General features: G+C 40.9%; 1 protein-coding gene across 5 annotated transcripts in view; it reads right to left on the bottom strand.

Moving 5' to 3' along the window:
- MID1 (midline 1) overlaps positions 1-25,524 on the bottom strand; it is a 334,691-nt gene that overhangs the window by 139,567 nt on the left and 169,600 nt on the right. The window contains exon 1 of one of the 5 annotated variants that reach the window (XM_077173185.1): positions 9,027-9,301. The exons of 2 other annotated variants lie outside the window; for them this stretch is intronic. The gene's annotated coding sequence lies outside the window, so the exon portion shown is untranslated. Of the gene's footprint in view, positions 1-4,123; positions 4,229-9,026; positions 9,302-25,524 lie in introns of those variants that run through there. 2 more of the 5 variants (XM_077173177.1, XM_054627696.2) reach the window with 2 other exon arrangements.

The following is a 25,524-nucleotide window of genomic DNA, read 5'->3' as shown; positions in this document are numbered from 1 at the left end:
TAATCCTTCATAAGCAGTTTACACTTTAGTTCCACTTAAAAGAAGGAGGCACATGGGAGGCAATAGCAGACTCCTACCCTGATGATTTTTTTTGCAGTCAAGACATTCAAGGAGAGTTAAATGCAGGAGGATTTTTTAACCTTCAGTAATAAGGCTTAATTAGGGATCAAGAGCAAATGTTATAGCAAAGAAGAGGCACCTCTGAACACACATTGATATTGAGCTTTTGTTCCAATTAAGCTGGTTAACAAGGGATGTAAGAGCATTTGCATCTCAAGTATGCTCAAAGAATTCAGATAGCTATTACAATTTTTAATTTTCCTTGAGCTGAGAATTCTAAATAAGTAGGACCTTTGGAAGATTAGATGTATTTGTGCAGAAATTGTGAAGAACTTGTACAGATTTTACTCAGCTCATTTTAACACTGAAAGAAAAAAGCTCATGCTGAAACTCAAGAATAAATTTCTTATTATTCAAGAAAATAGGAATTTTTTTTAAATTGCCAGAAAATTTGGGAAAGAAAGCCTGTTTTTTGCTCTCACACTACCACCTGATCTGTTCAGCATTTGTCACAAAGATGTATTTGAATAAATACAATAAAAGACTATTTTGAACGGGGGGATCTGCCTGACCTCCCCAATAACACTGACTTCAGCAAAAACAAAATCAGGCTTCAGAGCTACTCATTTTGGACCAAGAAATATTGAGAAGCAAAAGGGGCAACCTTGCCATACCCTACATTTGTTAAACACAGTAAGAGGCATAGCTGTGAGAAGGTAGGTAAAGCTAAGGAACAGACGGAGCTTTCCTTTGCTAACATTTACCAAAATACTGCAACAGCAAAATTTTTCCATTAGAGCAAAGAACATCTAATTCCCTGGTTGCTCCCTGATGTACCACAACTTGAGCCCTGGCAAATGTCTTACAAGTCCAGATGGCAGCAGAGGGAAAAACCAACATGAATATAAATATGAAGGAAAGGGCTTGTGATTTTGATGAAGACTAAAAAAACACCTCATTTTTCCCAAGAGAAATACTGAGGACTTTGAATGAGACCTTATTCTTCTTACCAGGGAAGAATATGGTGTGGTTACTTTAAGCCACTCTATTTTACATAAGCATCTGGGTAAAGTTAAAAATGAAGGGTCTTAGCAATTAAAAACCTCTGTGGAAAAGGTGTACATGGTTACATATGTTAGCATAGTGATTTTATATTCATGAATTTTACTGAGTTTTAAATACAAAGGGGACAAGATGCTTTTCAGAATTTGTAGCTATAATTTTGCTGTGACTAAATTTACTGCTTTTTGTTATACAGAGGACATATATGAAAGGGAAGCTGGTTTCAGGAGGTTTTTGTCTTGTATCAGTTTTCCTCGGATCTCTAGAATTAGCCTGAAGGATCCTTTTAGAGACCTAGTAAATATATAAAATATTAGGACAACACTGCAATGCAAAAAGGATGTTAAATTGCTCATCCAAGGAGATGACATAACAAATACTGACATAATTTCCAAGCAGCAAAGCAAAACTAGGTCAAATCACATTGACCTATCTAACATAATAAGCCCTTTTTTTCAGATTTTTACAATGTAGACTGTGTCTCCAGGCATTAATGTCCCCTGTTATCAATGTATAGGGTTGTCACTCTGCTTTAATGTCTTATCACCATGTTGTGTTAATTAGACCAAAACAATACAATGCACTTTTGAACTGCTTAAATCCCAGTTTGAAATCTCTGTCCAAACTATAATTCTGAGGTTTCCCACTTAGAAGTGAAGTCATTAATCATCTACCTATTTCAATAGATGCTGGTGGGATAGGGCAAATTTTGACCTGTATGGTTAAAACCTAGGCTTCCTGAGTTGTTCAGAATGAGGCCCGTGTAGCTTAGCAGCTCTCAGCGAGGAAATGCGTGCTGGTATCGATGGCGTTTGGTACAAGGCACAAGCAAAGAACACACCATCCCTTGAGTATTGCATGGACAAACCTGGTCTGTGCTTGACAACATGTCCCTGCCCAAGAGCTGTGTCCATGTGCCCTGAAAGGAACAGTCCTTTTCCTTGCCCAGGCTGCCCAGGGCAGCTTTCCCTTCCCCTATTCTTGCTGTTCCTCTGCACATCAGATTTACAACTTGTGTATTTTTCAGTGAGATTATTTACAGAGTTGTGTAAGCTTCTGCCTACAGCCTCTTGCAATTCCAACAAGAACAGAAGCACAAGTAGTAAGAGAGAGGTCTGTCTGTATCCCTGCATCTAGAGCTGAGGTGGAACCAGAGACCAGGCTGAGGGCTCAAGACTTCACTGCCCAGGGAGCTGGAGCTGGTTCCAAAGGAGGAAAAAAGCAGAGGCAGACCTTGGGTTGATCCACAAAGGAGAAGCTGTCAATAGAGTGTACATCTTCCATGTAAAATACATACAGATTTTGCAATAAGGGTAAAATATTAGGTACAATCCAATGATATATCCAAAATCCCCTCCAAAACTTTTGAAGCTTGCTTGGTGATGAAGAGATCCTTAAAACTGGGATGCTGGCTGTTTTAATGATGAAGTGGCTAGATTTGGCAAATCAAATTCAAAATATAAATTATGAAAAAGTGTTTCTTCCTTTTTTTTTTTTTTCATGTCTCCAATTGCCCCTCAGGAAGAGAATTCCCCAAACTAATACACAAAACAAGCCAAATTAAAAAGAAAAAAAAAAGAAAACCACAAAAACCAAACCAAAAATCCTACCCTAAACAAAACCCCAAATCAAAACAAAATAAAAACCAAAAGGGATCATGTTTCCATATGGAATAACTACTAAAAAAAAGAATGGAATTATTTTGAGAACAATTTTGCCATAAAATATTGCTTTCTCAGTATTTTTTGAAAAAAATCATCAGTCTCAGCTAGTGCCTCAAAAAAAGGTAAAAAAAAAAAAAAGGGAGATCCCAGAGACCCAGAGATGGTGTGGAGGGGGAGGGAGGGTCTCATCTAAGCAAGCTGTGCTTCACCTGAGTCTGCAAAGTGCATCAGCTTGCCAGAAGCACAAATGAGTCTGCCCTACCACTCTGGAGTGTGTGTGGGGAGGGGGATCTCTCTAAGCTCCTGCTGCAGTTGTTCAGTAATTAAATACCTACAGACCCAAAGAGAGGAGTCAATGCCATCAGTCCTGGGCACCTGCTCAGACACTGAGCCCCACAGGTGTACAGGGAGCACAGGACAGCCTGGGAGAAGAGTGATGGGAAGATGTTGCTGCCACCAAAGGCATGAGAAATACGTTTGCCTTCCTGACCCAAAGTGTGCAGCAACTGTCATAACCTGTCACCAGCTCTGGAGGCATAAAATGTTCCTCCATAAATATTTTCCTTAAAGACTATCACACTACAATAAAAAAATCCTATCAGCCCCATGGATCTTCTCATTTACTGTCCTTTTATTCCTTTTACAGGAATAAAAGCCTGGAATTTCTTTTATTTGTTTTATTATCTTAAAATTGTTCTTGCACCCAGTTATCTCAACACTTATTCCATCAACAAAGTTGATAAAACTTTTTGGGCCAAACAAACATTGCTTCTTTGCCAGCTTTTTTTCTCCTCCCACATCCCCCGGGAAGGTATAAATACTAATGATAAAAAAACATGACATGACAGCAAATGGGAAAGAATTTTAAAGAATTAAGAACTATTTTTACTGTTTAGAAAAGAGATCAAAATCAGCTTCCCACCCTTTAGCACTTTTCCCAACTTTCAGACAGGCTGGATTCTGCACGGCAAGCCAGGGATCTCAGGGATATGCAGTAATTCCTTACAGCTTGCTAAAGCATTACAAGCTCTAAGCTGCACGACTGTAATAAAGACTTTGAACCAAAAACAGGCTAAAGAATGAAATACCCTATGAAGTCTGAAATTCACTTCAAACAAAACTCCAGCACACATCCAAAAGGCAATTAATACAACGGTGTGAATACTTGTCTGCTCCTTTCCCTCCACTCATTCTTCACCCACAGACAAATTAAACTGTTTCTCCAAATGCTGAAGCACTTTCTGAGCCTCAGCAGATTCCCTGAGCATTCACCACCGTGAGCTCCTTGTTCCCAGCATTTCATTTTCCTTGAGCCCGGGCTCCAGCAGACCCCTTACCTCTCGTGCTACTCTGTGGAGGGACTCTGAGGTCTGACAACTTTTTGCAGTGCTCAGAAGCTGCTGAGCCCCTCTGTGGCACTGCCTGCTTCCCTGTGCCTTGCCAGGGGGGAAGCCCTGAGCCCAGGCAGCGGTGGGAAGGCGGCAGCCAGCACAGCAGAGGGCTGGGCAGGCCGGAGGGAGGGAGCTGCAGACAGACCTCGTAAAAGGTGGGAGGCCTGGTGGGGATCATGGAGACAGAGATACACATCTAAATAATTCAGGCACTAATAAAAGCTTTAGGTTGGGCTCTGTTCAAGATGTGAAATGAAGCTGAATTTTGATGTATTTCAGGCTTCCATCAATGCAGAACGTGGTGTTACTTAATAACCTGACACTGAAAAACCAACATTATTTTAAAAGTATTCCACATAAAGTTAATGAGGAAAGTGGTTATGGATATGTATATTTGCAACTTTAGGTTGAAATTCTATCATAGGAAGATTTTGAGAGCATCAAGTCTGACCTCTACAGGAAGGCTGCTGAAATAGGAACAGGGTCTTGGGATTGCAAATTGCACACAAAACTCTTACAAATCAGCCAAAGGTAATGGATCAGATGCACTACTTAACATTACATTATCATCAGTGCCTCCTGAAGCCATATTTTAAAAACACAACTATTTGTATCATCATCTATGGGAATTTGGCTCCTGCAAATTTGGCTTCTTTTGCAAACTGCATAGAGAGTGCAGCACCACAAGAAAAAGCACATCCAGCATGAATATTTTTACATTCAAAAGTGTAAATGGGTTATGCTCTGCTTTTTATTATCCCTCCCCCTTCCTCACCAATCTTCCACACGATCTACTCTTGCAGAGCTACAGAAACAAGAATTACTTTGAAACTGATAACATTCATTTGCTTTTTCAAAGCTGATGTTTTTAAATGCCCTGATTGGTGCCACCTTTTTCTAATCAGAACCAACCACTCTAACAAACTACCCTTTGTCAGGGGAACCCATCCCCTCTGTTCCCACCAACCTACAGCACATGTTGCTATAGCTACCCTGCATGTCTATTTACCACACAAGTGATCAAAGGGAGCAGACAACACACATACACACACACAAAAAAATCCTCACCAGGCTTCCTACCCAGCAAAGTCCAGTCACTAATTAACTGATACACTCCCAGCCTGCAGATTCTGTACACCTGTTTTCTTTATTCTGCATGGTACACACAAAAAAAGGGGCAGCATTTTTTAAGATGCTCTTTCTTCCCTTACAGGCTAAACAAGCAACAAAACATCCCAGGATGAACTCTATAAGATAAGGCAAAGGATTACAGAACTTCAGGATAAAAATACAACTTTTCTACAGAAGAACACATTGGGAATTTTAAAAGGTATGCAAAAGAAAATAGGAAATAAGAAACACATGCTAAAAACTTAAACAGCTGAAAGGAAAGGGGGTGATTTTGAATTTTGCATATGTTTTGCACCGAAATTGTATACAGCCTTTGTTCACTTGGTGAATTATATGCACACTAAAAGCCATATGACTGCAGACACGATAAGTAATTGTAATGGTTTTATGTATCTTAGAAACATAGTTTTTCATTTTTAGGTGGCCTGTCAGTTAAGAGTTGTTTAGTTGAACCTCTTTATGTGACAAAGGGCTCAAGGCTCAAGACTGCCTCGATCAAAGTCAATGGTACTTCAACGGGAAGAGGCCAAAATAAGGAGCTGCATTTTTTGTCAATGACACTCCTGCGAGCTGCACTTCAGGGATATATTGTGGTTGAAAGGGAATGAAAATGAAGTATTAAAATTCATCAAACATTTGATTTTCTGTGAAGTAGGCTTAGGAAACAAAACAGAGCCCACAGTGCCCTCTCCAGTTCTGCGGCAAACTCAGGGAATCTAGCCTCAAAACTGTGTCCACCCTCACAAAAACTCCACCTTCATGAAGGCTAAGCACCTCTTTAGGAATTTCCATCACCTGCACATTTCCTTACTTTATAAATAACAAACTGAACTCTGTGCTCTGCAAAGCAAAAAAAAAAAAAAAAAAAAAAAAAAAAAAAAAAAAAAAAAAAAAAAAAAAAAAAAAAAAATTTACATCTTTATTTTTTTGCAACTATGTAAGATACCCTTAAAATTGCACTTCTGCTTCCTAACATTAGTCTTACAGTACACACAAAAGGGTATATTTCATATTTCCTGTGGATGTTTAAACTTTTACTGGTACATTGGGATCAGCATAGTTTCCCAGATGGGATAGAAATGTTCCTTCTTTTGTTGTTGGACATTATTTGTCCAACAAATAAGGTAGGTTTATTCTATGAGACAGCAAGAAGACAGCTCTTGCTGAGGTTTTCAATGATCAGCTACAAATTACTGCTTCTTTATACTCTCTCATTTACAAGTCTCAGCTCAGTATTTACACCACCCCCTTTGACCTGCTGGAGACTATTTGACTGGCACAGTAGTAAAGTAGGTTGAATCTTATCAACAGGCTGCATATTACATTTCTACAGTAATTCCTCCACTTCTATTGGGGAAATTAGTGAATTTTTCTTTCTATGTGCTATTGTTCAGTAGCTGTGGGTTGCCCTTGGGTCAGATCAGTCATCAGCATAGTACATGGTTTCATTCCAACACCTGCAGTACACTGCCATATGCCTATGTCCTTGATAGTTAACTCTGCAACACCAAATTGAGCTATAGCTCCTACCAAGAGCCTCTCAAAGTGGGAGCACTCACTCCCAAAGCCTGTGAAGAGGAAGGAGTTAACCCACTCCCTCCCAGCTGGTGTAAGGATGAGGAAAGGATCACCAAGGAAGGGCAGAGAAAGCAACAGGACAGGTAGGGAGAGATGATTATAAGGTGGAAGAGAAGGTAAAAAAGAGCTCTCTGTTGCTCTGAATAGGAAGGCCATGGAAAAGTCACCCTCTGCATATTACTTTCCAACTTTTAACAATTTCCAGCTAGAAGCAGCGATGAGGGCTCCAGCTTCACATGGCTTGCCTGCTTCTAAGTGTCAGCTGTACTGGATTTCCTAAACCTTTTATATGGTTACTTCACGGCCCATCACAACCTTCATTTCCCACTAAAACAGGAGTTCTGCTGACAGGGGCTGATGCACGCAGCAGCTCAGCACCACCCTGACCTCCAGCTCCCTGGGCTGTGTCCCTGGCCCCAGCAGTGCCCACACAACTTCCCGGCCGAACTGAAACTATTTGTGCACAGCAAGCCAAGGGAAGGCAGAGGAGCAGTGCCAAAGTGTTCCTCTGGCACGGAGAGAGGGGCGGCGCTGGGGCAGGTGTGGAACAGACCCTGCCCGGCGGGCGCGCCCCCGAGGAGCGCGGCGGGAGCGCGCAGCCCCGCACGGGCCGGGCCCGGCAAGACCCGGCCCGCCTGTGCCTGCTCCTTCCTGGCATGGAATGTCTCCCATCCCTCCTCCTCTTCTGCAGGGTACGTGTGCGCCTCAGCCTCCCCCCTCCGCCCCCATCCTCTGTTAGCCTCATTCGCCTCGCTCTTTTAACCCACCGCTTATGAATCTTCATTATCCCTGAAGCCTATTCTTTAGGTGGAAATATTTCAGGAGGGTGAAGTTCACGTTTCACAGAGCATTTTACACTTTATTATTGCCTTCCTGTAACGTTTCTGCTTCTTTTGCACTCCTCGTTGGTAACCCCCTGTGCCAAAGTACCCTCTTGTGGCGATAATGATTTTTGATGACTGCGTACATCCAGCTGACTGGCTTGGGTATATAAAATGTCCTTCATTGTGCTTTGCAAGGACAAGAATTTCTCTCTCTTTAAAGAGTGGTGATTTTGCTAGTGGGAGCAAGAAATACCTTTCTTCTTCTATCACCTGCATTTTTCTTCACCCTTCCTCACCTCCTGTAACTTAGAGAAAACTGGCAAGGAAGCTGGGATTTCCCACCATGGTTTCAGAAAGCGAGTGTAAAACAAATGTTCCATTTGCACTACAGGTGCAAAATCCTCACACATGCATTTCCTGGACATATACTATAAAAGTCCCCCTGAGAACTGAATGAATGACACCCACACAGAAAAACCTAGATAACTTCTATTACCTCTTATTTATTTATTGCCTACCCAAAAAATAACATATTATGAGCAAGTTTATGAAGTGGACTGGTTTTTTAAACTGGGACAGATCTTTGAATGATACAGCCAGTTGTTCTTCCTCCCACAAGGCTCTTGTAAGTGTACATTGTTGCTGTAAAACTATGAAAAACAAGAATCAAAACCATTTTGCCACTGTGCTTTATAACTGTGAGAATGAAAAGAAAAGCTCCTTTTGTCTCCTCAGGTGAATAGAAGTCTTTAAAAAACCCCTAATTTGAATAATCTTAGAAAAAAATCCCTAGAAAACCCATCTCAAAGTACTTTTGTGAAGCTGCAAGACAGCTTGAAACTACTACGTTTTAAAACAATCAGAAGATTAAAGCATTGGCAGGCAAGGAACTCACGCAGAGCTGTTTAATAAATTATCCTTGGGCTGAATTATTGGCATATGTAGGCTTATAACACAGCAAGTTCTTTCGCATGTCACAAACAGGGCTGCGAGACAGCCTACACAATGCCCTTAGACCATGGCAAACTGGAATTGATTTACATAGCTCGCAAACCGCTTCCATGCTCCCCGCGAGTCCAAAACGCACCATGACTTGCCTGGCATCCCTTCCCTGCCTACCGGGGGAATCGGAGAGGCAGAGATGCCTCCCCCAGGGAGGTGGGGGGGGGGGGGGGGGGGGGGGGGGGAAAGAATTTTTTTTTTCCCACCCGGAAACTTACAATTATAAGAAGAAAATAAAGAGGGGAGGAAAGCAGCGGGTTTCGGCAGGGGTTGGGAGCGGTGGTGGCCGGAGCCGGCGGGCAGAGGCTCCTTACCTGCCTCATGGTGAGATTCCCATCATCCATCCAGCCGGCCAGGGCTGCTCACTCCGCGCTGCTGTCGGCAGGGCACAAATCCATCAAGTTTCCCACCGTAAGCAAGTTTCCCTCCCTCCTCTTTCCCGTCTATTATTTTCCCCCCCCTCTTTTTATTCTTGGCTAGGGGGGAGCCCTAAGACAATGTCAAGTTTCCCAACCTTCTTTGCCCAGCCTATGAAAAGTCGGCGGCAGGGAGGCAACTGTCCGGCCGGCTCTGATTTCAAACCCAGCCCAGGGATGGAGCAGTTGGCTGTGGAATGGCCTCGCCAATCACGGGGAAGGGGAGGGCGGCAGAGCACATAAAGGCTGCTGCCTACACGCGGATTAGGAAAGCTTTCAAGGATTTAAAAGACTGAAAGCAGCTGGAAACAGTGTCTAGGGCTACAAAGAGGGAAGTCAATTTGCGGTGCAAGAGATTATTCCCATTCTCATGTAACTGCTCCGGGTCTGCTCGAAGCTTAGCCGACTCCCAGGCAAGGATATGTAAATGCCCAGCTGAAATTACTGCAGCATCAGGGTGATGCAGGAACGCTCGACAGCCGCCCCGTAAAGTGGCGATATCCCGTCTCCAGAAGCACCGATTTCCTCATGTCAGATTAAAGGGAAAATTACATCATGACAAGAGCAGGAAGCACAATTCCGTTTGCCATTTACATTAAGGGCAAGTGCCTGTCTGTTGGAAGGAACGAAAATACATGTGTGGGTCCGTAGGCTATGGAAAGGTTTTGTTGCAAAGTTTTATTTATTTTAGTGGCAAACGTTTAATCATCCCTATCTTCAGTCTGCTTTCCCTTCTTTAGGGAGGGTTGTTTCCTCATTCCTGAAGCTGAGGTTTTTCAAGCAAGATAACACTGGACTGGAAATGCAACTTCAAAGAAAAAAAAAAGTGTTTTGCTTTGTTTAGTTTTTTAACGAGATCAGCTGCTATCTGCTGCCCCTCGGTGGCTTTCATTAAAATCAACAAAGAAAAGACAAAATCAAAAATCTCAACTCTGAAGTGCCATTGCTGTTTGAGTTACACCTTTCATAGAATTATAGAATTGTTTGGGTTGGAAGGGACCTTGAAGAAAATTTAGTTCCAAATTTCTGGAGTTAAAAAAAAAAAACCCCAAAAAACAAAAAAAAAACCCCAAACAAACAAAAAAAAAAAAACCCAAACAAACAACAACAACAAACCAACCAACCAAACAAAAAACCCCCCGCAAACAAAAAAGACCCAGAGAAGTGCAAGCCTGCAAACTGATACCAGCCAATCTTCTCCAAAGTGGAGAAGGCTTCTAACTTTTCTAACTTACTATCAGCTCAGAAGCCTGTTAGTTATTCTGTTCTGTTCTTAATGGAAATCTGTCTTTTGATCTTAGGGAACAATCAGGCAAATCTGATGCCTGAAGTAAAGTCCCAATATCATGAATTTGCTTCATGGTAGGCTTTATCTACCAATGAAAAAATTAGCCACTATCCATAAAAACCCTTAGGAGTTCAAGTAATCTTATTGAATTGAGTTACAGAAAAAAAAAAAAAGTTACAATGATATGTTTGCAGGACTTTAATTAAAAGCTTCCAAAAATAGATTTCCTTTTAATTTATGATAAGCTCCAGCAGTGGGTATGTCACAGGAAAAGAAGGAAAAGATCTGAAATATGTACTTATTTGTTTTTCCCTTTAAAGACAATAATGATTTTTCTTGCAACTGAAAGAAATAAAGGAGCTTGCATAACATTGGCACTGTCTAGGTCAGAAGCATGGCATGGTTTGAGAGAAAACTTGACTGAAACCACTACTGGAATTTATCCAGGTCCAACTTTATTCTAGCCTGGCCTGTGTCCTCAGAAGGAAGGATCCAATTTTATGTTTTAATGTACAACACCAGCCATCTCCGGGGATCAATAGAACAGCTGCACAGGGGTAAGACAAACCACTTTCTCTAGCCAATGTGGAGACAAGTGAGTGATGCCCCAGTGATGGTCTAACACTGCCCACTTGCACAGCAGCTTGAAGCAGCTGCAATGCAGAGTGAGGTGCATTAAAAGCACTTAGCAGGAATGCTTGTCCTCTGTTCCCCAAGCATAGCTCGGGGACACGTGTCACTTAAAATGAGTATGTGGTATGTGAAGACCTTTTACTGCTTTAAATCTAGGAGAATCCTCTCCAGGATGCATTCAAAGGAAATATAAATTTACTTTTTCAAAATAATTCGAATATTAGGGGTAAACTACCCCGGTGAAGAGGATGTAGTAAAAAGTTCAAAACTTACAAAATTAATAAGGATTATAAAGGATTTACACAAAACCCCTATATTTGATTTCAGGGTTTTAAGAAGGGGGTTATTAGAACAGCTTCAGAGTTTCACATGGGAACAGAGCAAAAGTTTCTGTAAGAACTCAAACATTATAAAGATAAAACAATTGTGTAATTTCTCTGTAAATGCAGACACCTTTTCTCATATAACATGCACAATTTACAGAACTGGGTGGGTACTGCATTTTACTGAAAACCCAGCAGAATGTGGCATCAAAACTGAGTGGATTATATAGGATGAAAACTGATTTCCAAAACTGTTCCATATCAACAAAAAATTGAAACCATTACAATTGATGACCTATGTTCAGGGTAGGGTGTGGACTATTTTTTTAAAATCCAGAGTCACAGAGCTCCTATTCTATTTATGCCATTCACTTCCCACCTTTGAGGAATGTACTTTGTGATTAACCCACACTCATTTGCTGGAGTTTTTTGGTGTAGTAGAGTTTTTGTAGTCCAGACCAAGATGAGTCTGCACCAGCTGCAGGGGGTGCAGTGGTATTATTACACACAGTGGATTCAGAAAACTGGGTCCTGCACTTCACTTCCTAGAGTACTCTGAGTGACACAAGAGGAAAAGAGAGGATCTGTATCTGGGGTGGTTTGAGGGTAGCCAGCATCCAAAGACACAGATAAGCAGCTGGATACGAGGAAAAGGAATTGCTGTCGGGGATGCAAGAAGACAGGTGCTGGTTTTTACACCTTCCTCTGAAAATCAGATTTCCTATCTATAACCCAAGTGTATGTGTGTGCATGAGAAAGCCCTGTGGTGTTTGGAAGTAAAAGGAGATTCTATCCCTGGCAGGAAACCTTTACAGTCTGTTCAGTGGAACCAGTGGAGGTAAGAGCAGCCAGAGGAGCTGATGCCAGGTGTAAGTTCAGACATCACTGGGAGCAAAGATCTGTATAAGCCAGACCAAAGTCATGGTAGGGACCACAATAGTTTTAAAGGATTCTTATTGAACTAATCCAAGTTAAAAGCAAAATGGCTACAAGCACACCAAGCCATTGGCAGTTTTACGTTATGTGAACACTGGTTATCAGCAGTAATGGTCACATATCCCTCTTATCAAACCCCTTGGAGTTATGAGTGACACACAAATACCAAAGTAGCTCTGACCTTGCTGCTCACTGTGGATGCCTGCCCCAGTCCTTATCACACACCAAGCACTCCCAGACACAAAGGGCAGACACACAAGCCCTCCATCCAGCCTCATGTCTCATTATGTTGCCCCCTTCACTAAAGTAAAATCAAGGCAGGATAACTTTAGCTGGGCTTCCATTATTGGCAGCATTGATCAGGAAGATCTTCAGCATGGTTCGTGCTGTTCTGCTCTTGATTTGGTAAAAGTAGTCAGCAGGCACTTGTGAAAACTCAGGCTCTTGAGTTCTAACTAAAAATCCTGCCTCCTTTTGCTACTTAAGACAAAGATATAATGTTAGAATGTGTAGTGAGCCTGTCTATGTATTCAAAAAGCTTTGAGAGTTCCTATAAATGTGCAGAAAACCTCACCACTGTAATACCAGTTACAAATTGTACATTATGTAAAAATATCACACATTTTTTACAAAGACATAGTAAATTAGGTGTTGAGTACTCTTTGTCAGCACATCAACTATTTCTTAAAATGTTCTTCTAAATTTAGTGGGAAGAGGCTTAGTTCAGTTCTTATCAATATAGTGTGCAGTTTTGAAGGTTTTAAGCTGTGACAAGGCAAAGACAAAAATCTTGATACCAAAAATTTATCACTGTTCCAGAATCTGAAACTTTTGCTCACTGATTTTTTAACTAAACCTTCCTTATCTACTGTCATTGTTTCTAGTAAATTACCAAACACAGGAATTATTTTGAACTGGGATCAAATGCAAAACAGCTTAATGTGGACTCACTCAGTTGCTGGAGTTTTTTTTGGTGTAATACAGTTTACGTAGTCCAGACCAAGATAAGTCTGCATCAGCTGCAGGGGGAGCACAGAACAGGAAGTGCAAAAATTACTTTCTCTCATTAGCTGAATTCCAGCTGCCATGGAAATCCTCCTGGGCCCAGAGAATTTAATATACACTAAAGACAGAGAACCACTCCATTTCTTTTACTGAGCTGCACCAAACAAAGACAGACCAGACCCCAGGATCTGATTATAGGTAGGAGTGAAAGAATTGCAGCAGAGAAATATATGACCCAGCATATAGGTAAAAAAGAAACAACCTAGTTTGAAAATGAGCATCTTCAGGTATAAAGTCAATCACAAATATATTGCCTTTAATCTGTAATACAGACCACTAATAAAAACATGTTTTTCAAAATAAGACAAGCAGCTAGACTGCTGCACTTTGAGAGAAAAATGTAATATTCACACCCAAACTATTGGCATTGAAATTAATTTCTAATTGTTTTTATAGTCCTTCCCTTGGTAGTTTTAAATTGGCACCTGTAGGAAGAGCAGGATGTCCAGAATACAAAATACTTCTTAATAACCCCATATAACACTAGAATACTTAACTCAAGACAACGCTGGCATTTAAAATAACCTCTAGAAGAACTGGCACAAAATATGAGGTTGTAAGATGAAGAAAAATTGATGAGAAGACTGTATAAAAAAAAAAGAGGAAAAATGCTGAAATACCCCAAATATGAAGAACTGTGAAGATGTGAATATTATCCTGCAATGATTTCAAATGATATAGTTAACATTTGTGAATGTAAGACTGTTCAGGGCTTGGATCTCACCAAGCAGTACTTAGCTGCTTTTATAAACATTGCTGCAGTGAATGCAGTGAAGACAAAGTGACTGTGCTGGCAGAATGTCTGAATCATGGCATCTAAATGCACACACATTTTCTGACAGAATTTTAAAACTGGGACCAGCAGTGTCAGACATCCTTGCATGTACACATGCACACTGAAAGCCACAGTGCACAAAGGTGTCCTTAAGGTGGATTTTTGGGGAATTCATTGCCTTTCAAGACTCAGCCTTGGAAGGGTATCAGTAAAACAGGCAGATGTGAGGAAGATCAGGGCATCCTTCAGTCTTCTTGGTGAAACCACCCTTAGAAGACCATTCACCCTTTACATAATCACTCAAGGTGCTCTGATCTCACTTGGGACTGCACCAGTCACAGGCAAGAGAGAAGGGAAGATATCTTCAGGACAGCTTCTTTCTCCATAACCTATGCAAACTATGTAATCCTCAGCTCAAACAGACACAAAGGTGGTTAAACAATTATCCATCTGCACTTGCCTTAGGACTACACTGACTAGACTTTTTGATTAAGGCTTTTTAATCAAAAGAATAATATCTGCTGGATTTCATTTTACTACATCTGCTATGAGGCAGATACTTGATCTGCTAGGCTGAACAAGCTGGTGCACAGTCATGTGTAATAAATTAGTGATCAGAAGACTCTGATAGTCTATTCTAAAGTTCTATGGAAGTATAGTAAGCTAAAAAGACTAACAAAGAAGGATGCTACAAGGGTTCAGAATTTCTAAAACATCTGTTCTCTAATATATATAAATGCTGAATTAAATGGAAATCATAATTAGTTTACCACTATTTTTCCATTTGATTTCCTAGGATTTTACAATTAGTTGTTACTTCAGTGATAATTATACTTCATTACTCTTAGAAGTAGTAGATAATAGTTAAATTACTACATTTTTTTTAATATTCCAGTCCTTAGAAGCCTCCATGAAAAAAAGAATTTTAAAGTAAGAAGTCAGGAATTGCCTTATGTATCTCTGACCTCTATTAGTATAGAAAAAAAGAGAGTAACTTTATTCCATTGCATTTTGTACCAACTGCTTATTTAGTGACCAGTTGCAAAAGTCAGTCATGAAATGATTAAAGATAAGCAAATAAAGATTTGGGCAAACAGCAGAAGTTATAACAAATGTTCCTTCATCAGTCAAACATTGAACAGTATCTGTCAAAATCAATACTTTTCTCCTATTCCAGGAGATATATCCAAACACAGGTTCAAGGGAGAGTCATCTGGCCACAATTTCTTTAAAACAAGTATAAGCCTAAACTGATAAATTGTCATTTGAAGCAAGCAGGCATCTACTCAAATCCCCATTATCTGTGAGTTAGCTGAGATCATCAAACCATGCAAGCAAGTCCTTCCTTTAGAAATAAAAGCCCCTAAACCACAGGTTTAGAAAAAAAAGCATGTAACACTCACAATTAAGCCACTCTGGTCTAAAACAGAACCTGCATGCAACAGGTTAGACATATCATATGCCATGTACAAGTGTGTCAGAAGTGGGAAACTCAAAGCACTGTTGAGACCATGCCATGTCCAGGAAGAATTATAGAGAGATTGACTCTGTGTTACAAAACTTCCCAAAAAAGAAGAAATGCTGGTCTTTTAACACCTTGTCAAAATCTCACCTGGGACAAGGCATTAACAGGAAAAACTGGGATATTTCTGCACAAATTTTAATTCCTCATATTTCTTGTTCTCAGAAAACATTTGATATTTCAATGTTCTGTTGTATTTCCCTGGAGTGACACTACACAGTTTTGGTAATACAGAGGTAAAAAAATTAGCTCAGGTATCTCTTTAAAAATCCCAGGATTTTGTCACTGAAGGGACAACCAACCAATATTTTGCTGACCTCAAATCAGTATTTCAGCTAAGATCAATGGAGCCAAAGTTGTCTAAAAGCTCAAGTCAGACTAAAGTATTGTTATGTCATTTTTCTAATCATGAAACTTTGCCAGCAGTCTGCACTATCATATGAAACTTAATTGAACAAGAAGATTACTATTTGCAGGTGAAATTCCCGAGACCATTTTTGTAGACAATTCTCACTTTTCTATTTTTCCCAGTGTCCTGGCTACCCATGCCAGCCCCTGCCCCATGGGAAAAGGGCTTCTGTGAAACAGCAGCCTGTTGGAATGGGGGGTACTAAAGTTACCTCTCAGCTATGCAGCAAGGGGGTCACATGGAAAACTTGTGAAGTGATGTGACTTGGAATCATATCTTAAACACTGGAAATATGAACTGCAGCCTGAAAATTGCTTGTGCCTGGGGTGCAAGGGGTTTCATCTCCTTCACTGTAATTCTCAGACTGGGTATTCAAGCTGTCTTTATACTGCTGAGGATAATAAAGGAGAGAATAAATCTATAAATGCTAAAACATTGAACGTTGCTGTAATCAGGGCAGCACAGTCTCTGCTATAAGCAGGAATGAAAGACACAATAAGACTAATCTTTGCAGATGTAAGTACAAGTTTCTGGACTAAATCTAAGTATTTAGAATGCAAAAGTGTGTATTAACCAGACAACACAACAATCAGACTACTGATATTACTTCTAGAAAAGTGTGTGTGTCTGTGGATGTGTGTGCATGTAGACATCCATGAATGTGTAGAGAAATATGTCCAAATTCTTTAAGAAAAATCCAAGGTATATGCTTGGACTTTCTCAGGGAAAAAGAACCGAGTCTTAAGGTGCTCTTCCCTACAACTGAACAAAATATTTCCCTACTCAGGATACCAGTGGATTGCAGTGTTGGTGGTGAGATGAGGTTGTAGGGGGTGGGCTGGGGAATGACAGCAAAAACCTTAACCCAAATCCCAAATCCTTAAACTCTGGCCAGGAAAACCGCTTTATACAACTGAGAATTTGCTAACATATGTGACTCATGATTCTATTCACAAGCTTCTGAAGTTCACTGGGGTTACCATCAAGGTCAGGTTACCTATGAAATATCAGATTACTACACCTTCCCACTGCTTCAGAGGAACCCTTGGTACCGACCATGTAATATATTTATGTGGGAAGGTTAACACCAAAACCATCACATTCCTCTAATTTCAAATGAGAAAAACAGGCAAAGAATTTAGAAGAAAATCAAAAGAACCTTCTTATGAGAGGATTTTAAATGAAGCAATTCAAGGATGTGGGCAGATATCACGAAGCATTAGTCACAGAAGTTAAGTTGGAGACAGTTTCAGAAAGTCTTTGCTTATCACATTAATGTTTTTTCTCATCAGGAGCATTGCTTAAAACCAGCTAAGGAGGGTTTCAAACTGGTGTGTTTATAAATAGGCTCACTGGGGCTGCCCTGGGAGCACTGTTCTGGTTGGGTCTCACGCTTCTATCTGTGTCGAGTAACCCTTTTTTAACTTTTAAACTTTTTTCAGATGGCACTTTTATGAGTCCCTGTACCTTGTTCCTTTTACTTACATGAATATACAGTGTAGGTTTACCTGTCTCCAAAATAATTTTTATTTTCTTTAGTTCACATTTCCAGAGGTGTCACCTATTCAGTCCTTCCTTTTTGTTAAATGGCACTGGCAATAAAAGACAATGACTGCAAAGATAATGTGCTTCTCCAGGTTCCAAGAAAACCACTTTCATAATCTGAACCTTTGATTCTCATTCTATAAGATGCCCATAAAAAAAAAAAAAAAAAAAACTAAAATAAAAAAAAACAGAGTGGCCCATGAAAACTATGTTTTCATAGATGGTGATAAACATTTTCATAAAGATACTCAAAAAATCTGAAGTAACCCAGAAAATCCAATTCAGGTAAGACTCATGGAAAGTGAAGCCCAGCAGAGAAATAAAATGTTAGGCATTCATTTTTGCATCTCTTATTTTCACAGGTTATTATTAGTTTGTATTTATCACTTCAATATTGAAATAGGCAGATATTGTCCAGAGTCTTACTTCTTAAATATACATACTTATTTGAAGGGAGACTCAACCATTATAACCCCTGCCTGCAACACATTCTCCAATATCATTATTTTACACCAACAGCAGGGTAAAAGAAAGCACAGAAGTAGCTGCTACTGCACATCAGCCCAATGATGAAGGTTAATGCATGCCTTCTAAACTATTTCATGCAGATTTTGATCCCTAGGGCCACACTGTCACATATGCTCATATTCTCTCTCCTTCTTGTTCAGACATCTCCCTTAGCTGTAATTTTGCTGTAATTCACTATGAAACTGCAATGATATGCAAAGGTCCTAACATGCATTTCATAAAGCCTTTTCTGCATCTCTTGAGCATAAAGAAAGTCCTTGATGTCAATGGGAATGCACAGTGATGTCCTGAATACCCTGTCATCTTCAGCAATCCAAGCTTTTGGTGCTCTCAGTTTCCCATCTGTCACCTAAAATTAACAACTAATAACTTGATACTATATGATGCTGCAGAGCAAAATGAGACAGGAAGACCCCTCAGCACGTACAGAGGAGTTAAGCTGAGTTGTACAGTCATGTTGCTCAATTACCAGATCACTTGGCAACAACTGATTTTGCTTTCCTCCTTCTGCATGTCTCTTCAGAGTGGAAGCACATGTAGACAGTGTACTGCACTTCACACTGAAGTGAGAGAGAAAAAGAGAATCATACTAAGGATTCAAAAATGAAAGCCTCATGATTTAAACACAATTTCCATGTTTCTTTTATCACAGGAACTCGTAATTCACTGGGACTACCTGCTTCTCTAAGTATTTCATTGTGTGGAAAAACATAGTACACCACAAAAAAGAACAAAGCACAGAGTCCTTTGGAAAAAGGTGATAAAACTTAAGCAGGGGACCTCTCCAGGCCATCCCAGCATCCTGAGCCCTAAAGGCTGTGGGGCACAGAAATAACTCCACAGAAAATTTCACCTCCCATATCCTTATATTAGACCTTAGAAGGGTACAGCTCTGGCCACTTACATATTCAAAGCTGAAAAAGAAGGGAGACCATCTGAAATGCAACATCTAAAACAAGAGAAGCTGTTTCCACAGTCAGAAAAAAACATTGTTGTAACAGCATTATGAAATTTGAAATCCTGCAAATAAAGTAAACGGCACAACTCACAGTCTTTTTAGATTGATAACTGCTGCAAGAAGGGGATCTGTACTTACCTTATTTTGGGTGTCTTCCTGTGAGTTCTCATGCTCAATCCTTTTGTGAAACTTTTCCCTTTATGTGGGCTTTGTTTGGCCACCACAAACCACTAAAACTTTCAGCACACTTAACTGAGGGTGGTTATTATGGACATGCTGTAGGTGAGCAGTGATGTGTGTCCACCACCCTGCTCCCTCCAGTGACTTCTTGAACCCATTAATCTTTTGCTTTTGCTAAATCAAACTGATATATAAAAATAAAGTAGTAGGGCAAGGAGAAATCAGACAGTAGACAGGTGATCTTGAGTCTCAAGCATTTTTATGCATTTGTTTTCCAGTGTGGCCATTTCCAAGAGCTAATATTATCAGCATTTTACAAATATTAGCAGGGCATTTGATGCACATTTCGTGGAGATGTTGCAGCATCTCAAACAGGTGATAAGGGGTTGCTATGGTTACCATATTCTCTTAAGCTGAATACTTAACAAGTTCACAAAATACATATTCTTGTTATTTAAAATATTAGTTGCCCAACAGGCATTTGCTTATGCACCCCTTTCATTTTTTAATGGACTTTCCACTCCTTATCTATCAAATACAGTGGATTTTGATACTGTTTAGAGAAAGGAGAGGTCACGAACCATTTTCCTTCTTCAGAAAAGGGGACAAGTTAGGTAGCTCATTATCTAGCCTGTTTGTAATTAAGTCCAAAAATAACTGCTCCACTGTACTGGAATTGTGAGCACTTTTATTTCAGAGGATTTAATGAGTCATGGAAACATGTTTAAAAGTCTGCACTAGACAAAGACCTAAACATTAGCATGGCAATAGACCATATAGCTTTTAATGGTCTGAACTCTTTGTCTCACATTCTCACAGGCCCGGGATGGTCCCATCACCAACATTACATCCAGTGTTTCTTTCAGATGAGTTCCTTTTTTGCCACTGAATCTGAAGGTGATAGTTGGGAAGCCTATTATCAGGTATGCAAATTGGGGGGAAAATGTGTCACATCAAATCACGACCATTTACTAAGATATTACTCATGGGCAAATGCTTTCATGCACTGCCCACTTAGAAGGGCAGGTTGAATGAAGTTACTGTAAAGGCACCAAATTTCAAATTTTTATACTTGTTTGTACTCTTTGAGATGCAACTAAAGGGAACACATTAACTTATTTTAGTTTGACTTCCTAATTTGGTTTATTAGGAAACATAGAATGTAAATAAACATAAGATTTTCTAATTTTTATTATCACCAAAACACTAATGTTTTGACTTTCTTTGGGTCACTGTGATCATTATGTACCTGCTACCTTATTTTGAAAATTTCCAGTGACATCTGATACAGTCATAGGATGGAGCCCTGCTATTAGGAAACTCATTTATTTTAAAAATGGCCCAATTTTTACTGAGGTAAGTATGAATAGGATTACATCCATATGCAACTGATAACCTGACTGTGGTCAGGGAAAACAAAAAGAATCTTCCAAGCTTGGCTAATAATTTAGTTGGATACATTTGAACACCTGTTACTATAACAGTGTTTGCAATCAGTTTGGAGTAAGATTGAGCAAGAAAAAATGTACTTGCAGCTTCCAGATCTGCTTTTACAGCTTGTATCCAAAGAGATTCCTGGGAAATGAATTAATATTTTGCAGTCTGAGGCAGCAAATTTTTATAGCAGGTCTGAGCAACAGGGTAGGAATTCATGGAAGATAATATATTGAGCAGATCTAAGTACTAAATAGACACTTTCCTTATGTATTTTGAAGTGCAGAATATTGCATATTTCTGGAACGAAAAATGGACATAACATGTTGTACTTGCAAGGTGTTACCATGTTAACAACTAGAGAACCTTCTGTTAAAACTATTAATATGTGGCTTATCACTTCATAAAAGCTTGAAGTCACAATGCAACAACAATAAGCACATGTGGTACATATGAAGCCAGTCTGCAAATACAATAATAAGCATTCAGCAAGAGGCATTTTTGTACTGTAGTTACCTGAGGTAAAATTGTCATGCTTGTTCTACAATCACCACTTGTGTTACTTAGAAAATAAACCCACCCAGATTCACTCTGTATTTGGGCTCCTTTCTGAAGTGCAGGAAAGGCTTTTGTTGTCCCCTTGCTCTTCAGCACACACCAAACCTGACTTGGGAAGTTTGAAGGTGATGGTGAAGTCATCTGCCAGAAGGCTTAGCAATTTTAAGGAAATCTGTTCCCAAAGCTGCAGCTGACCCTCTGTTTACCAAGATAGACATCATCCATCATAATGATTCTGTCACTGGTGTCAGTATTTGGGTAATTGTAGCACTTACAGGGTAAGTGCAAGAATAAACATGCAAAAGTAGATGGGGTGATAAATTATGAGACAGAGATGGGAAGAGGAGAAACTTCAAAAATTTAATGTAAATCACAGAATCATTTAAGTTGGAAAATGCCTTTAAGGTTGAGTCCAGCTATTAACTCAGCACAGCTAAGCCCACTACTAAACCATGTCCCTACGCAGGGTAGGTGTTTTTATGCACTTTTAAATACCCCCAGGGATGGTGACTCCACCACTTCCCTGTCCCAGTGCTTGAGTGTTGTAGTGCGTTTTTATATTTTGTAGTACTTTGAAGTAGTTTTGTTTTGTATCCCCATATTTTTCCCAAATGGTTTATCCCAGATTGTACCCCCCTCCCTTTGCCTGTGTTATCCCTCTCCCGGGATGAGATCATCCCCAAACCCCCACCCTGGCTCTCTGTCAATCACTCAGCATCCCATCCCCTTCATCCAGAAGTTTCAGTCCAGTTTGTCGAGTGATCAGCCAGAGGCCAGGGGTCAGCCCCCCAAGCCTTGCCCCATACGCTGTCCTATATGTCTATCCCCCAGTACCCATCCCTTAGAGTCACTTATTGGTTGGTAAAATGTTATCTACTTTTGGTTTCCACCTCCCTTTAAATGTGACCTTGGCACATCTCCCGGGGCTCTCGGCAGGAGGCCCCCTGAGGTGCAGGAGCTCCTTTGGGATCCTAATAAAACCTTGGATTAACCCCTGCTAAGAGTCGGCCCTTTCTCTTCTACCGATGTCTCTGGTGTCTCTTGTGCTACAAAGGCAACCAGCCCAGGTGCCCTCAGCACCCTCGGGGCACACACAGAGAGTGTCTCCCTGCTGTCAGCCCAGGTGCCCTCAGCACCCTCGGGGCACACACAGAGAGTGTCTCCCCCCAGCCCAGGTGCCCTCAGCACCCTTGGGGCACACACAGAGAGTGTCTCCCTGCCAGCCCAGGTGCCCTCAGTACCCTCGGGGCACAGAGAGTGTCTCCCTGCCAGCCCAGGTGCCCTCAGCACCCTCGGGGCACACACAGAGAGTGTCTCCCTGCCAGCCCAGGTGCCCTCAGCACCCTCGGGGCACAGAGAGTGTCTCCCTGCCAGCCCAGGTGCCCTCAGTACCCTCGGGGCACACACAGAGAGTGTCTCCTGCCAGCCCAGGTGCCCTCAGCACCCTCGGGGCACACACAGACAGTGTCTCCCTGCTGCCAGCCCAGGTGCCCTCAGCACCCTCGGGGCACACACAGACAGTGTCTCCCTGCTGCCAGCCCAGGTGCCCTCAGTACCCTCGGGGCACACACAGACAGTGTCTCCCTGCTGTCGGCCGTGTCGGGGCTGCCCCCCGGTGTCTGCCGACTCGGGACTGGCCCAGGGCTCCTGAGAGGCTCGCAGAGGGACCGAGACACTTGAGAACCCGCACACCTACGTTAAAACGGAGCAACGAGCTCAGGAATACCGAACTGGTGCATACACACAAAGAGAGGAGCGGGGCCGGCCGGGGAGCAGGGCCGCGATGGCAAAGCTGAGTGCAGCACCTTGATCTTCTAAATGAGGATTCAGTGCTCAGGAGCTGTAAAAGCAGCATGAATAGTCTGTCATTTTTGTTTCCCTGATGATTCAGATAAAGCAGGAAACTGATGGTGTCTTCCAGATAAGCATATATATCAGTTTCGTAGCATTTGCAGAAGAGAAATTCACATTAAGCTTTAATAAGTGCAGTAAGTGTCCCGCTCCGGGAGAGCTCCGGGGCCGCTGCTCCTCCGCCCGCCCCGCTGGGCACAGCCTGCACCGCTCCCACATCCAGGGGCTCAGAAAGGAGCAGGAACCTCTCTGAGAGGCAGATGTGACACCAGTTTCTTGAAGAAACTGCACAAACTTTCTGTTTGCAGGGAAAATCTGAACAGTTTTTGGTTACTTCTCATCTAAGCTTCAGATCCAAACTTAGCAACCATAAAATGCATTTTTAAAAATCATATATAGCAAACAGTTCTTTCATCTTTAACACTGTAAAAGATCCACTTCTTCCTAAGATGACATCAACTCCACTTCTAAACTTTTCTGATGCTAAAGCTGACTTCTCCACACAAAGAGAAGATAGCTTAGGTTCAACCCAGCAGCTGCTTTTCACCTGGCTTTAATGGCTGTGGAGGAACCATACTGTTGCTGCATTCCAGGAGTTGCATTTTATGCCCCAGCATTACCATATCCGTGAAGTCTCTGTGCTGTAATTCCTCTGTACTTAGAGTCTTAAAAGGCCACAAGTTTGCATACTTGAAATTTGTGATATATTTTCTTCCCAGCATATGCCTACCCCCTTGAGACACAAGAGTTTTTGTTAAGGACCAGCTTTCTGCTGGCAAAAATAAAATTAAATCACTGAACTCTGACCATTAATGCAGTGTGTTCCACACTAGCCTATAGCAACAGAATATCCTGACAGTCAGCATAAGGGGGGGATAAATCACCAGCAAGTAAACCTTGAGATAACTCAAACGATTCACTTTGATATCAATCCATCTTGGTCATTTTCATATTCCTTCTGTCTTTCCTAATTTAACATGTACATTTTTCTTTCCCTTCAAAAGCAAAAAGCAGTAAACACAAATGCTGAATTTTAGTATCAGACAAAAAACCAAGTTTTGAATGTCATGTCCAGACAGGTGAGAAATGTGCTCAATACCAGGGCAGCTATCATATAAAATGGAAACAATATTAGTCCACTAATTATTACATCCTCCAAGATCCATGCTAAAACCAGGTTTCCTCATAATGAAACAAACTTTTATCCCCATCTGCACTCACTCAAGATTTCTGTTGCTCATTTCTTCCTAGATACAGAAACAGTAAATATTATGAAATTTTGGCATATATCCCCCTATTTCCACCTTTGTGAATGATCAGTTTCATATTATTTGTGGATGTGAACAGGTTGAGTCTTTACCACTCTGCTTGGAAAATATGCAAACCTAAAAGTATCTATACAAGTTTGACCTCCCCTTGGAGATAGATTTATTGATCTTACCATCCCCTTGCACCCCCCCAAACAAAAAACAATACAGCTTAACCTTCAGATGAAACTTCCTCTCCAAGCTCATCCATTCATAGTGCTTCCTCTTAGGAATTCTTCTATCTTAATTCAATTAATTCTTCCTCCTACTTACACTTCCTTTATTTTAGGGGTAGGGAATGAAACTGCATTTGCCACAACAATTCAGCAGAACTTTAGCAGCTTTGGACAAGCAAGTGGGACAAGAGCATCCTGCCACTCCTGTGTGTGTCCAAGAGCAAGGGTGCTGACAAATGATTAGCTGATATCATATAGTTCTTATTTTCAGTCTTGTGAAAAAGACCTCTCAAATGAGAACAAATTTTATTCCATTGAGGTTTTAATATTTCTCTCTATCTTATCAGCCCTAACATGATTATGATGTTGTGGTGATTTAACTTAGGAGTGTGGGAATTGCTGAGGGATGTGCTTGTTTTTCTAACAAAAGTTCAGGCATGCTATTATTAGCAATCTCTGGTATGTCATCAATGTCAAAGGCCAAATACTTTCTTGAAATGTTTAGGAATCAAGTGTATTCTGAATCTGAGGAGTCTGTTCTCACTCTGCCATTCACATGCACACACAGCAGCATCCTGCAAAAGGACTCCATCTTGCCAGAATGCTCCTGAACACTCCCAGTGCATCTGTTCTGAGAGTGTTCAGGTTCTCAGCAGGACAAATATTGACTTCAGAGAGCAGACTAACCTCCACAGCCAGTATTTCACAAACACTGGAACTGGGAGCCTGCTTTTAACCAATTTTAGAGACCACTTTACACCACATACAGCTCCTTGCATACCTAATTGTACCTGCCAGTTTAGTACCTCAGTAATACTCAGCCAGCTGCCTTAGCGTGTCACCAAGAACACAAAGTCAAATAAGACACACAGGGGTATATGGACATAAAATTCTTCAAGCAATTGCAT

The sequence above is a fragment of the Agelaius phoeniceus genome, chromosome 2 (assembly GCF_051311805.1).
Source record: "Agelaius phoeniceus isolate bAgePho1 chromosome 2, bAgePho1.hap1, whole genome shotgun sequence".
In the NCBI taxonomy this organism is placed as follows: Eukaryota; Metazoa; Chordata; class Aves; order Passeriformes; family Icteridae; genus Agelaius; species Agelaius phoeniceus.
This window is presented reverse-complemented; position numbering and strand designations above follow the sequence as displayed.